The 12,280-nt window shown below is 44.8% G+C and overlaps 1 protein-coding gene across 9 annotated transcripts in view; it reads right to left on the minus strand.

Annotated features, from left to right (window-relative positions):
* SLC37A1 (solute carrier family 37 member 1) overlaps window positions 1-1,727 on the minus strand; it is a 35,139-nt gene extending 33,412 nt beyond the window's left edge. For 3 of the 9 annotated variants that reach the window (XM_030283603.4, XM_030283600.4, XM_012569510.5), the window contains exons 1-2: window positions 1,489-1,727; window positions 719-813 (exon numbers count right to left, since the gene is read on the minus strand). The gene's annotated coding sequence lies outside the window, so the exon portion shown is untranslated. Of the gene's footprint in view, window positions 1-718; window positions 814-1,017; window positions 1,414-1,488 lie in introns of those variants that run through there. The other 6 variants (XM_072935510.1, XM_030283608.4, XM_072935504.1 and 3 more) reach the window with 2 other exon arrangements.
* Between the last annotated feature and the right edge of the window lie 10,553 nt (window positions 1,728-12,280).

A 12,280-nucleotide genomic window follows, 5' to 3' on the forward strand; every position in this document is an offset into this window, starting at 1 on the left:
TATCCTCCAGATGATGCCTTAAGTTTTAGCTTTCATATTTTCCAGATTCTGTACTGCATTAGTATAGAACTCTGAACTTCATATGAAGTGTTAGCAAGTGTTTTGAGACAAAGAAATCCTTTTCCAGCCCAAGAACCATTGCAGCTTCAGGCCCAAAAAGTATAAACAATGGCAAATTGAGGAAAGCAATCTGGGAGAATGGGACTTCATAACCTGAAGCTGTAATTAGACAATTAACCCCAATACTGAAACGGAGCAAAACTTATAAAAGTGTGAAAAATTGGGACCTGTCCTCCGTCTTGGATGTAGCCTCGGCCAGGCTCTTGTACTGCCCAAGGTGTATCCTTTGAAGACCTTTTTAATAAATCCCTACTTTATTCCTTTAACACTGTCTAGTCTCTGTTTGAGGTGATAGAAGGTTGCAAATTTCACTTTTTACTATAGATTAAAGCAGATTTTAAAAACCAAGCTATGCTCCAGAAATCACGCTAATAGGCTACAACACATAACCAGTAGTTTATCAATACAATTTTTTATATTTCAGTTTTACTGATGAAGCCCAAGGACAATGTCGCATTCGATTACTCAAACTTGTTTTACATTCTTTCATTTTCAGCAACTATTTCTGCCGACAGCAAAACCAACCCCTCCACTTCCTCCTTGCCGTACCACAATGTACAAAGCCATGTTCTCCTGTTTACTCTGAAACCATATTTACCTTCCAAACTTGGTACTGCTCCTTGGCTGCAGCGGCTGAAGCATACCTTCCTCCCTATTTTAAGGAAGCGGTGGCTGGGGAGCGGCTTTTTCCCCCTGCAAACACGGCAAAGGCGGGATCAGAGGCGCTGGACAGGCAGAGGGAAGGTCCTGCCCGGCACAGCGCAGCTCCCCCGGGGCTGAGATGAATTTTTGTATCTGCAGACACCGCGTAACCAAACCAAACCCTCCCCGGGCTGTCCCTGAGGGCTCACAACGCCTTCGCACACACGCGCAGCAAATGCAAATTGTGCTTAATACCCGGCAGCGCTGCACCTGAGCCAGAAGCTGCTAAATCCATCACTCCAGCGCCTTAAATAGCCGCGTTCCTTCTATTTAATACAAGTGGGGAAAGGGTTCAGCCACTGGAACGACTGGCAGGACCGAGCAGGCGGCTCCGGCCATCCCAAAGGTCAAGGGCAGCGCCTTCCCCGGGACCCACAGGCTGGGCTGGGCTGGGCTGGGCTCTGCCTCGGGTCCCACCGGCATCCCCGCGGTGCCACCCCCGGAACCGAGCAGCGCCTCCCCGTCCAGCAGGATGGGGGCTCCGGGGAGAAATAAACGGGAGCAAAGGAGACAAAAGCTGTCGGAGCGGCGGTGGCCGGCAGGGTGACGGAACTCCCGGCCCCTCAGCCACCCGCTCCCGAGCGGCCCCGCGGCCGAGGAGCCGCCCCCGCTCCGCCCCCGCCGCGGGCTCGGCAGGTGCGCGGCCGGGCCGCCCTCACAGCCTACCCCGGGCTGCTGCTGCTGCTGCTGCCTCCTCTTCCTCCTGCTTCCCTCTCCTCTCGCTGCCAGCCTGCCGTGCCGTGCCGTGCCGAGCCGAGCCGAGCGGCCGGGCCGGGCGCGGCTGCGGATCGCCGCCCGCCGCCGGAGCTGCGCGGCGGGGCCCGGCGGCCTCGGCCCCTCCCCGCCGCGGGAGGAGCCTGTCGAGGAACCCTCGGCTTCGGGAAGGGCAGTGCCAGCGGTCAGCGAGATGGTCCTGAGCCTCTGTTTAGGCCAGGTGAGGCGCCTCTGCGGTGCTCTGTGCGGGTCTGGGCTCCTAAAGACAAGAGAGATGTGGGGCTCCTGTAGCGGGTCTAGCGGAGGCCACGAAGATGGAGGGATTGGAGCATCTCTGATGAGGAAAAGCTGTGGGAGCAAGGGTTGTTCAGCCTCGAAGATGAAGGGATTGGAGCATCTCTGATGAGGAAAGGCTGTGGGAGCAGAGCTTGTTCAGCCTCGAAGATGAAGGGACTGGAGCATCTGTGTTGAGGAAAGGCTGTGGGAGCAGAGCTTGTTCAGCCTCGAAGATGAAGGGACTGGAGCATCTCTGTGTTGAGGAAAAGCTGTGGGAGCAAGGGTTGTTCAGCCTCGAAGATGAAGGGACTGGAGCATCTCTGTGTTGAGGAAAAGCTGTGGGAGCAGAGCTTGTTCAGCCTCGAAGATGAAGGGACTGGAGCATCTCTGTGTTGAGGAAAGGCTGTGGGAGCAGAGCTTGTTCAGCCTCCAAGATGAAGGGACTGGAGCATCTCTGTCTTGAGGAAAGGCTGTGGGAGCAGGGGTTGTTCAGCCTATAAGGAGACAACTAAGAGGAGACCTCATTAATGTGTATAAAGAGCTAAAGAAGTGTGCCAAGAGGATGGATCCAGGCTCTGTTTTGTTGATACTGAGCAACAGAACAAGAGGAATGAGCAGGAACTGATGCCCAGGAAGTTCCACCTGAATGGTGACCAAGCGCTGGGACAGATTGTCCAGAGAAGGTGTGGACTCTCCCTTACTGGAGATCCTCCAGAACCATCTGGACACATTCTTGTGCCATGTCTTCCAGGGAGGTTGGACCTGTGACTCACTGTGGTCCCTTCCAGCCTGATGATTCTGTGATTGTGAACTGCTGCCCCTGCTCTGGCAGGGCCCCAGCTCACCTCTGTCCTGCCAGAGAGGGAAAAGATGTTCCCTTGTACCTGCTGTCCCCATCTGTCACCCCGGCAGCCTCTTTCACTGCAGGTGCTCCGGGGTGGTGGCTGGACCCATCTGCACTGCCCAGCTCTGCCAGTGAGATCCCCAGGCAGGTAGGTGTGCACAGCTGCTGCCCTGCAGCACTGTCTGACACACATGAAGGTATTTCTGGTACCAAAAATTCACAGATCATCTGAAAGCTAAGGGAAACGTTCAGCAGGGCTTCATTAAAGAAGAAAGAATGCATTTACTTTAGTTGACTCCTGGTTTCATGATCCTGAAGTGTTTCAGAAACCCTGTATCAAAGGTCAGTTTATTTATATAAATGGACACTTCCTGCTGCCAGTGTATTTCTTCATCATGGCCACCTGACCAGAGCAAAAAACCCTGTGCTATTTCCTTCATCCAAGACTGAAAAGCTGCTGAGGTTATCTCACTCAGGTTTAGGTTTATCTGTGTAAGTCCCTTGTAGAGCACCACGTGCCTGACAAGTGACTCCCTTAAGGCTCTCACTGAAGTGTCCGATGTTGTTCTCTTTTGCTCTCACCTTGCACTGCCTGTGCTGGGAATATCAATAAAAGAAACTCTGACTCCCAGTGTGATGTTCCTTAGGCCCCACATGTCAAACACTTAGCCACGTGCTCAGCTGTGCTCCATCATCCCAGGGCTTCTTTCCTTCACCTTCTCCCAGGCAGTAAAGGAACCCCTCACCCTTATTTTCACATTTGCAGAATCAGGGTCTCAGAGTCTTACCTGAACCATTGCAAATGCAGGTGGGTGCTGTAAAATCTGCTGCTTTTAAGTTTGTTGGTGACAAATGTTGATTCCATCTTTCTTGCTGAGACTTGCAAGTAGTGAATCAGAGATTAAAAAAAAAAAATAACTTCTCCAAATGCTACAAATGTCCTACTTGGAAAGCTAATGCACTGCTCTTGATTATCACCAGTCTTACCTTCTGAGGAGATGATTTGCATGAATCATGTGGCTGCACTTCTGCACCAACACCAGAAGAAACCCAGGCACTGTCTATTCAGACTGGTGCAAGGACAAGAGATTTGTCTTCTTACAGCAGAAAAGGTCAGACCCATCACAGTGCATCTGTATACATGGTTAGCCATCCCAAATTATCATAACAGCTATTCATCATCATGTCAAATCCTCATTTTTAAAGAAATTGCTGTTGCCTTGGCCTTTTTAAAATTCCTTAAAGAATTTAACCTTGCTTGAGTATCTTACTGTTCTGTTACAAGCAGCTTGAAAAAGCACGAGCTAAAGAGCCCCAGAAAACCCTGATGTTTTTCATACTTAAAATAGAAACTGCATCTCCCATTCAAATAAATGTTTCTTGTAATCCATTCCCTTGGCATCACTGAAACCTGCTGGCTGCCAGACTTGGCACAGCTGCTGTCTCTGCTATGCCAGCGTGGGTCACCAGCAGCTCCGATTGCCAGAAGCCATGAAATAAATAGGAATACAGGGAGAGGCAGCAGCAGGAGCTCGTGCTGCTGCTTGCACAGCAACCTCACAGAGGGGCCAGAGGTCGGGCAGAGATAAAAGGAGATCTACGTGGTTAAAAAAACAGAACACACACCCACAAGGTTTAAAATAACATGTAATGTAGAGTCTCACAGAACAAACAAACAGAAATCACGCTTTGCAAGTTGCTTTCCAGAAGGAAACACAAATGAAGGGTTTGGTCCAGGAAATTGTTGTGTTGGGTAGAAAGTGTAGCAGTGGTTTGGCTTTTTAAGCCTGGCAATGTTTGTACCAGAGGAAATAGAAAAGGATGAGTTCTTGTCTGCAAAAGCAGAAGATGTAGGAGTTGGCAGACACTTTCTTGTGCTTGTGATGGTGCTTCTCTCAGAAGAGATAATCTAATTTCCCAGTTGACAGTAAAATTTTACTTTCACAAGTGGCGCTCTTAACTCCTCAAGTCCAGACAAAGCAAAATGCTTTGAAGTCAGTGGATGTCAGTGTCATCTTTCCTTCACTGAACAGGTGATGCTGGCTGAGCAGAGGTCTGGATGCCAACTATTGCATCCCTTAGCTGATTAAAAGATTTATTTTCTTTACAGCAAATTGCATTAAAAAAACCTTTTATTATTCATAATTGCACAGTTGGAAAAGATTATGTTTGGCCAGAGTGATCACTTCGTCTTAGGGGAATAAAAAAATTCATAACTTATTTACATAATAATGGGTTGTTAAATAATAAGAATTGATATTTACTTAGACTTTATTCCCGACAAGTAGCAGGGTTCTAAGAACTGATATAATCAGTTTTTGGTTGCCTTTATTAGTTTTACAGGCATTGTTTTCCCAACAGAGCAGCTGGAATATTGTATAAGCAGTTGACATCAGCACTGGGTGCAATTCAGATATAACCTGCCATTGAGCTTTGGCACACAAAAAAAAAATATCCAAAGGAACCAAGAAAAGAGAGGCTTTGAAGGCTGTGCCTGTATGTTTGGGAGTAGATGGGCACTTGGAGGGGCTGGAACCTGTCAAGCTGAGTTAGCACATTACCTCCTGCCTGTTGAGAAAACAGTGCTGGCTCAGTGCCATGCTAACATAACCACAGAATTTCCACACTGGTACTTTCATTGCTTGTGTCTTGCCAGAAATCCAAGAATCACCAGCTGGTAGCTTTAGGAAGACACCAGCAGACAAGAGCAGTGGGCCAGCACAGGCTTTTCCCCAGGCAGAGCAGGGCAGTACTTGAGTACTAAAGATGACTAACAAAGAAAACACCCTGCAACACGTGGAACACGGGCAGAGAGGGGCAGTAAAACTATATTAAAAAATCCTACATAAAGATAGATACTGGTCAGCCTGGAGGAGACAATTAGAAATAACAGCATTTGTCTGAAACCTCTGAGTTGTCTATCAGACTCTGACTCTTCCCAAGGTTTTCCAGAGGGCTGAGAGGGCTGAGGTTAAACCACCTCATGCTGTCTAAGGAAGGATCTGTTTAAAAAGTGGCTGTAGCAGCAGTGGTGTTTCTTGGGGATCTGCTGGAGCATTTTCAGCCACCTGCTCACAGAAAAATGAACAAGAATGTTCTGAGAATGAAGAATTTAAAACAAAACCAACCAAACAACAAAAACACAACCAAAGCCAAAACACAACCAAACTGTATTGTTATAGATGTAATCTGTGAAGCATCAAGTAGACCATTGTCTGTTAAAAAATGTGAATCTATTTTGAGGAACTTATCTTGAAGAATTTTATTTTGCTTCCTGCAGGAAATGGGATAGTTTTTCTTGTTATTTTGCCCCTATTACTACTCTTAGATTTCCTGAAGAACTGGGTGGAAGTGCAAGATATGGCTACAAAAGCAATTGCTGAGGAGTAAACAGAGTGAATTAGGCAGTAGGCTGCTGGCAGATTTCCTTTCTCCTTGCTTGCAGACTTGATCACTGACGGGTAGTTAGATGAGGAGGGAGCACTGAGGCATATTTAGCAGAAATCAAATACCAGAACCATGGTAAAATAGAAAGCAGACCAGAACAGAGCTAAAGCAATTGCCTTGCAAGTCATGAATAAGAAGAGGATGTTCGGAGATATTCAAACTGACAGGAATGAGGAGACAGCAGATTAGTCCCATCTACCTCAATCATTTCATTATTGTCTATTGAATTAATTCTGAATTATCAGATTAGGACATCAGGGGGTATAGACAAAAGGATTGGACTGCTTCAGCTTTATGTCATTACTAGCTCTGCCTGAATAAAGAAGATTAGGCTTGGGGTTTTATTTAATGTAAAAGAAAAAAAAAAACCAAAAAACACCCAAAACAAAACAAAAAAACAACCAAAAACACTTCCAGAGAAAAATAGAGAAAATTGTAATATTGGTGCTGCTTTATTCTTCTACTGACCATAAGATTTTTTTTTTTTTCTCTCATGAATGCCAACTGCTTTCTTGGTATCACTAGTAACATTGACTGTTGTCAAAGTCTTGAGAAAAGACATCAACAACAATTTCCTAAATGGAACCAAAGGGACCTCTGTATGTCCCCACTGCACTTTATTGGAAAGGGAGACCCCTTAGGTAAAAGGAAAAAACCTGACAGTTTTCCCAGATGTCTGAAGCATGGAACGCAGCCTGTACTTCAAATTGAGCAGTGAGGTCAGAGAAATGGGAGGCAGGATGTAAATACAACAGAACACTTTCCCTTGGATAATCTGCAGGAGGGAAATGAAAGGTCATATTTAGCCAAGAGACTAAAAAAGCATTATCTGTATTTCAAGAATGGCTTTCACACAAACTTAGGTTTTTGAATCGTCCTGCCTTCAGGATATGCAATGTTAATTGTACATAGAGGAGGCAGTTGTAAACTGAGTAGCTAGAAAGGTAATTTGCTTGTTCTTCTGACTTAGTTATGAGCACAAAAAGAGGCTACCTTTACTTGGCATACACACAGAGTAAGCAGATTTCATTTTGCCTGTAAAGAGCTTAAAAAGAGCTGTCTGGAGAGAAGTTCCCATTTTGCAAAAGATTTTGGCATTTCAGAATCTTGCTTAATTCTCAGTTGGATGAAAAAAACCCAGTATATGGAAGTTAGTGACAGTAAATTCCACTTTGTCCACTGTTTGTTCCCATTATTGAATTATTGAAAGTGTGCCTGATGATATTGCACAATATTAAAAAGACCTGAAATGTATATTCCCAAGCAATAACTCCCCTTAGAATATTACTTCAATTCCCTAATCTCACATTTTTCCTCCAAAAAGGCTGTTGAAAACAATCTGGTTTATATTTAAGTGTCAGGAGGAACAGATCTCATTTCATTAAGTTTTTCCTGACAGCTCCTGTTGACACTTTGTTAATACCTGTTACCAGCCATACATTACAGTTTTATAGGGAGAAAGATGGAAATTACTGTCTTCTAAGAGGGAAAAAAAAATATTTCCTTGAAGATTTCTGTTCTTTAAAGTCTTGTCAAAAGACATTATCCTGCCAGGTCTGTCTAACCAAAAGCAATGAAGGATCACCTGCATCTCTAATTGAGCCCAGTGCAAAACTCAAACTGACTTCAATGCCAAGGACTGACCCTCCCAGAGTCACCAACTCTGTCAGGAGTAGTTGAGTTATGTGTGAAGTGAGGAAACCAACCTGTGGGTCAGGCAAATTATCTCCACTCATCCTGTTAATTTTGATGGCAGAAGATGAAAAGGCAGCTCCCTAAAGCCCCACTGCTGGCAGGGTGGAGAAAAGCTGGAGCAGAGGCACTGCCCCTGGAAGAAGGAAGCATGGTAGGACAGGGGCAGAGAACAGTGAGCTCCTGGAGGGCAGGAATTCCCAAATGCACCGAGTGGGAATTAAGCAGCATGCTGCCTTTACCACATCAGAGGCTGTGTGGAGAGAAGTTCCCATTTTGCAAAAGATTTTGCACCCTGCTGTGGCAAGCACATTTCTCTCACTCTCAGGATTTTTCATAGAGGTACACACAGAGAAATGAAAGAGAAAACAATTTCTATTTCTGCTCCTTGTTTTTCTTATGTGGAATGTGTTTGGAGAATTGGTTACCTGGGGTGATTGCTTGGTTGGATTCTGGTGAGGATTGTTTGAGCCTGATGGCCAATCCAACCCACCTGGGGCTGGACTCTCCAGAGAGGGTCACAAGTTGTGTTAGAGTTAGAGAAAGTAGTATGTAGTTTTAGTATCTTCCTTTATATATAGTATATTAATGTATTTTAGCATAGTTATAATAAAGGAATCATTCAGCCTTCTGAATTGAGTCAGACATCATCATTTCTTCCCATTGGGTTTGCCTGCATTTACAATACCCTGCTGTATTTTTATCACCCCTTGAAGCAGGACACTGAGTGTAACATAGAGATCAACAAATAGTCCTGTGGTTTTGAATGTCCATTGTGTGTTTTCAGAGCTTAGACAGTGCTAGAAGGAAGTGTTCAGGTTGTTTCACAGGCCTGGCACAGCAGAATTTTCCCTGCAAAATCCTTGAACTGCAAAAGTCTCCCTCTCCTAAGAGAGAGTAAAGTCCAAGGAGTAACAGGAGCATAACTGGCCTTAAAAGTGCTTTTTGGCCATTTCTCTCTGCACAGGAGCTGAAAACCAAAAGAGGAGCTTAAAATCAAAGTGAGGACCTGCAAGACGGGATAAAAGGACATTCAGGGTGTCCTCTCCCACAGGAGGCACCTTCTGACATCATCATTCCAGGAGCCTTTTCCTTCCCTGTGTTGTTGTTCCTTCCCTCTGTTTTTAAGCACCTCTGGCAGCAATGGCTTTGAATTTTAGTGGAGCTCTGACTCCCTGTGGGGCTTCTGTCAAACTCAAACCAAGAGCTTCCTCAGGGCCACTCACAGCTGTGGCAGTTTCTGCTGTCCCTGCCAGGGTGACTGGCAGGCAGTGCTGCCAGCTGCCAGCTCAGCCAGCAGCAAGGGCAGAGCAGGTAATGAGCACAAATTACCCTCTCAGGATTTGGACAAATGAAATTTGTCTACAAGATCAGCAGGATCTTAGGAATATTGGTTCTCTGACAGAAAAGGGAAAAGAACAGGAAAATAAGGATGATAGCAGACCTCCTTTCAACAGTGATGTACCTGAAGCTTGTTTTTAATCTGACATTGAAATACATCCAAATTCAACTAGAAGACAAGAAACTACAAAATAAATTCTTCATGTCATTAATTATATAGAAGCTGTAGATGTCCTCACAAAACAGTTTCTAGGTATAGAAAACTTTAAATGATGCCTCCCTCATTTAAGTAAAATGATCCTGTTGTAAAAACATTTATTCTGTCACTTCTGGGTGCTGAGCAGTTTAACTTCTATAAGGAAAGAGTTCTTAGTGCTTCTCCAGAAAACTGAGCTGCTTCAGACCCTTTTCCTTCTTCAGAACTCTGAAACAATAAGCAAGAGCAGTTAATGATCATTTTTAGTGGTCATCCAGGGGAGTGGCTCTGATGTCTTGTCACTGATGTCTTGTCCCTTCTTCCTGTTTGTGTCACAGCTGTTCCCTGAGCCACGTCACCTTCCAGGCCAAAAGACACGTCTGGTTATTGTTGTCATTGAGTTTAGCAGGGAGCACCTCCCTATGGTTCCCAGCATTAATTCCCTTGTCACTCTGAGCCTCAGTGGCTGCTTAGAATTAATTTACCATGACAGACCAAGTGAGCACTTTTATAATTGGAGACATTACCTTATCATAGATAAAAGAATTTAGCCAATCTTAGGTGCAAGGGAGAAACAGAGGCATCATCAAGATGTGCACTCATGTCAGCTCTGCAGGAGATGAGCAGAGCAGTAGTTTGCATATTCTGCAATTGCTTATTAACAGTACATTATGCAAATTAGGCTTCCCTAGTCAAATGCTGGGAGTGTGCAGGAAAGAGAAATAACCATCCAGTTTGGAGTCAATAAGTGTGTAATGCTTTGACAGCTAACAAAATTTAATTTCAGCATTCTTAACTGCTTCAAAGGCAAAGTGCTCTCAAATGAGTAACTGGATGTTAACTCAAAAGCTGGAAGGTTTCCTACGAACACAGAGGTATTTAGCAATAGTCTCTTCCTTTTTCATCTTTTCCCAACTGAAGACAAAAAGAGACTTGCCACAGAAGTGACAACTTATTCATACATTATTTAAATACTGGCTATTTAGATTCCTACCTATGAAAAGGAAGAAACCCACCTGAATATGGCGTATCTTTATATAGTGATGACCCTGTTTTTATTCTGGTTTGTGTGGTAGAGCTGTGGTTTAGGGCATAGGGTGACCACCACCCATTTTCCAGCCACTTGCCAATCCTGTCTACCTCAGAAGCATCACCTGCTTTGCCCAGTGCTTGTCTAGCTCACTGCTTTTCACCAAGCATATCCTTCCTTGCCTGGCTCCTCTTGTGAATCCTTGGCCATTAAATTACTATGCAAAGTGATGGTAAGGTGGTTTTCCTGACTCCTGTATGAGAGAAAACAAAAAAAGTGTACCGTGGCAGGCACATTCTTCTCTCTCTCAGGACTTTTTCATAGAGGAGCTCAGAGGGAAGAAAGAGAAAATAATTTCTATTTCTGCTCCTTGTTTTTCCTATGTGGAATGTGTTTGGAGAATTGGTTACCTGGGCTGATTGCTTGATTGGATTCTGATGAAGATTGTTTGAGCCTGATGGCCAATCCAACCCACCTGGGGCTGGACTCTCATGAGAGGATCATGAGTTGTGAGGGAGTTAGATATGGTAGTTAGAAAAAGTAGGTATGGTGTTTTAGTATCTCCTTTAAATAGTATGTTAATGTATTATAGTTATAATAAAGAAATCATTCAGCCTTCTGAACTGGAGTCAGACATCATCATTTCTGCCCACCAGGTGCACCTGCATTTCCAATAGTGTACTGGTATTTGTGAACATCAGTAAACCAAAAATGAAAGAACCCAGGTGGAGGAATGGGTTTAAAATCTGAAATGTTGTTTTCAGGCCAAACCAGCTGAACTGCTGGGAGCTCTCAGATGACTGAGGGGGTCTCAGGTCACATCCCACATGTCACCAGTTTCAACACACAAAAGGCACTGGCTGGGAAAAGCTGAGGGGGAGAGGCAGAGGGTTGGAGTGACCTCTGGAGATCACCCAGTCCAACTCCCTGCCAAGGCAGGGTCACCCAGAGCAGTGACACAGGAACATCCAGGTGGGTCTGGAATGTCTCCAGAGTGTCCTCCCTTGCCAGTTGTTCCAGAGCTCTGCCACCTCCATGTAAAGAAATTCTTCCCCATGTTGAGGTGGAACTTCTTGTCGTTTATTTCATGGCCATTACTCCTCATCCTGATGCTGGGCACCACTGAACAGAGTCTGGCACTGTTTTGAAATGAGCCTGTGCAGCAGTAGTGGGAAATGTTGAGAAGATTTTTAACCTGTGATACAGTTAATGGTTGATGGGCAAACTCTGGGTGATGTCCATGTGTTAGAAAAAGCAATTAAGAGTTTAGGGCTTGACATACTTTGTGCTCTCAGACCTGGAGAAGGAAGTTAGCAGAGCCTGGGAGGGCAATTTCACAGAATCGTGAGGTTGGAAGAGACCTCTAAGTCCAACCTATGCCCTAACACCTCAACTAGGCTATAGCACCAAGTGCCATGTCCAATCTCTTTTTAAACACATCCAGAGATGATGATTTGGTCACCTCACTGGGAAGGCAATTCCAGTACTTTATTATTCTTTCAGCGAAAATTTTTTTCCTAATATCCAACCTGTACCTTCCCTGACATAGCCTGAGACTGTGTCCTCTTGTTCTGTCAGTGCTGCCTGGTGGAAGAGACGGATCCCACCTGTGCACAATTTATTGTTGAGAACTGAACAGAATTTATAAAACACATTACATAAAGCAGATATGCCCTATCTGGGAAAAGATAATAAAAAGACTTCAAAATGTGAACTAATTAGGATGAGAAGCAAGAAATCAATACTGAATAGAAGACAGAATACTAATTAATGAAGAGAACGATGTGAATTGTAAGCTAATTAACATTAATCTCATTGCCGAAATGCATAGATAGATAAGCCTTTTGATGACTGGCATGCATATTGCGGGGAGCCGCGCTCCTTTAACCCTGAATCATTAATGCCGCCTTTTAACAAA

This window comes from Taeniopygia guttata, chromosome 1, assembly GCF_048771995.1.
Source record: "Taeniopygia guttata chromosome 1, bTaeGut7.mat, whole genome shotgun sequence".
Lineage (NCBI taxonomy): Eukaryota > Metazoa > Chordata > Aves > Passeriformes > Estrildidae > Taeniopygia > Taeniopygia guttata.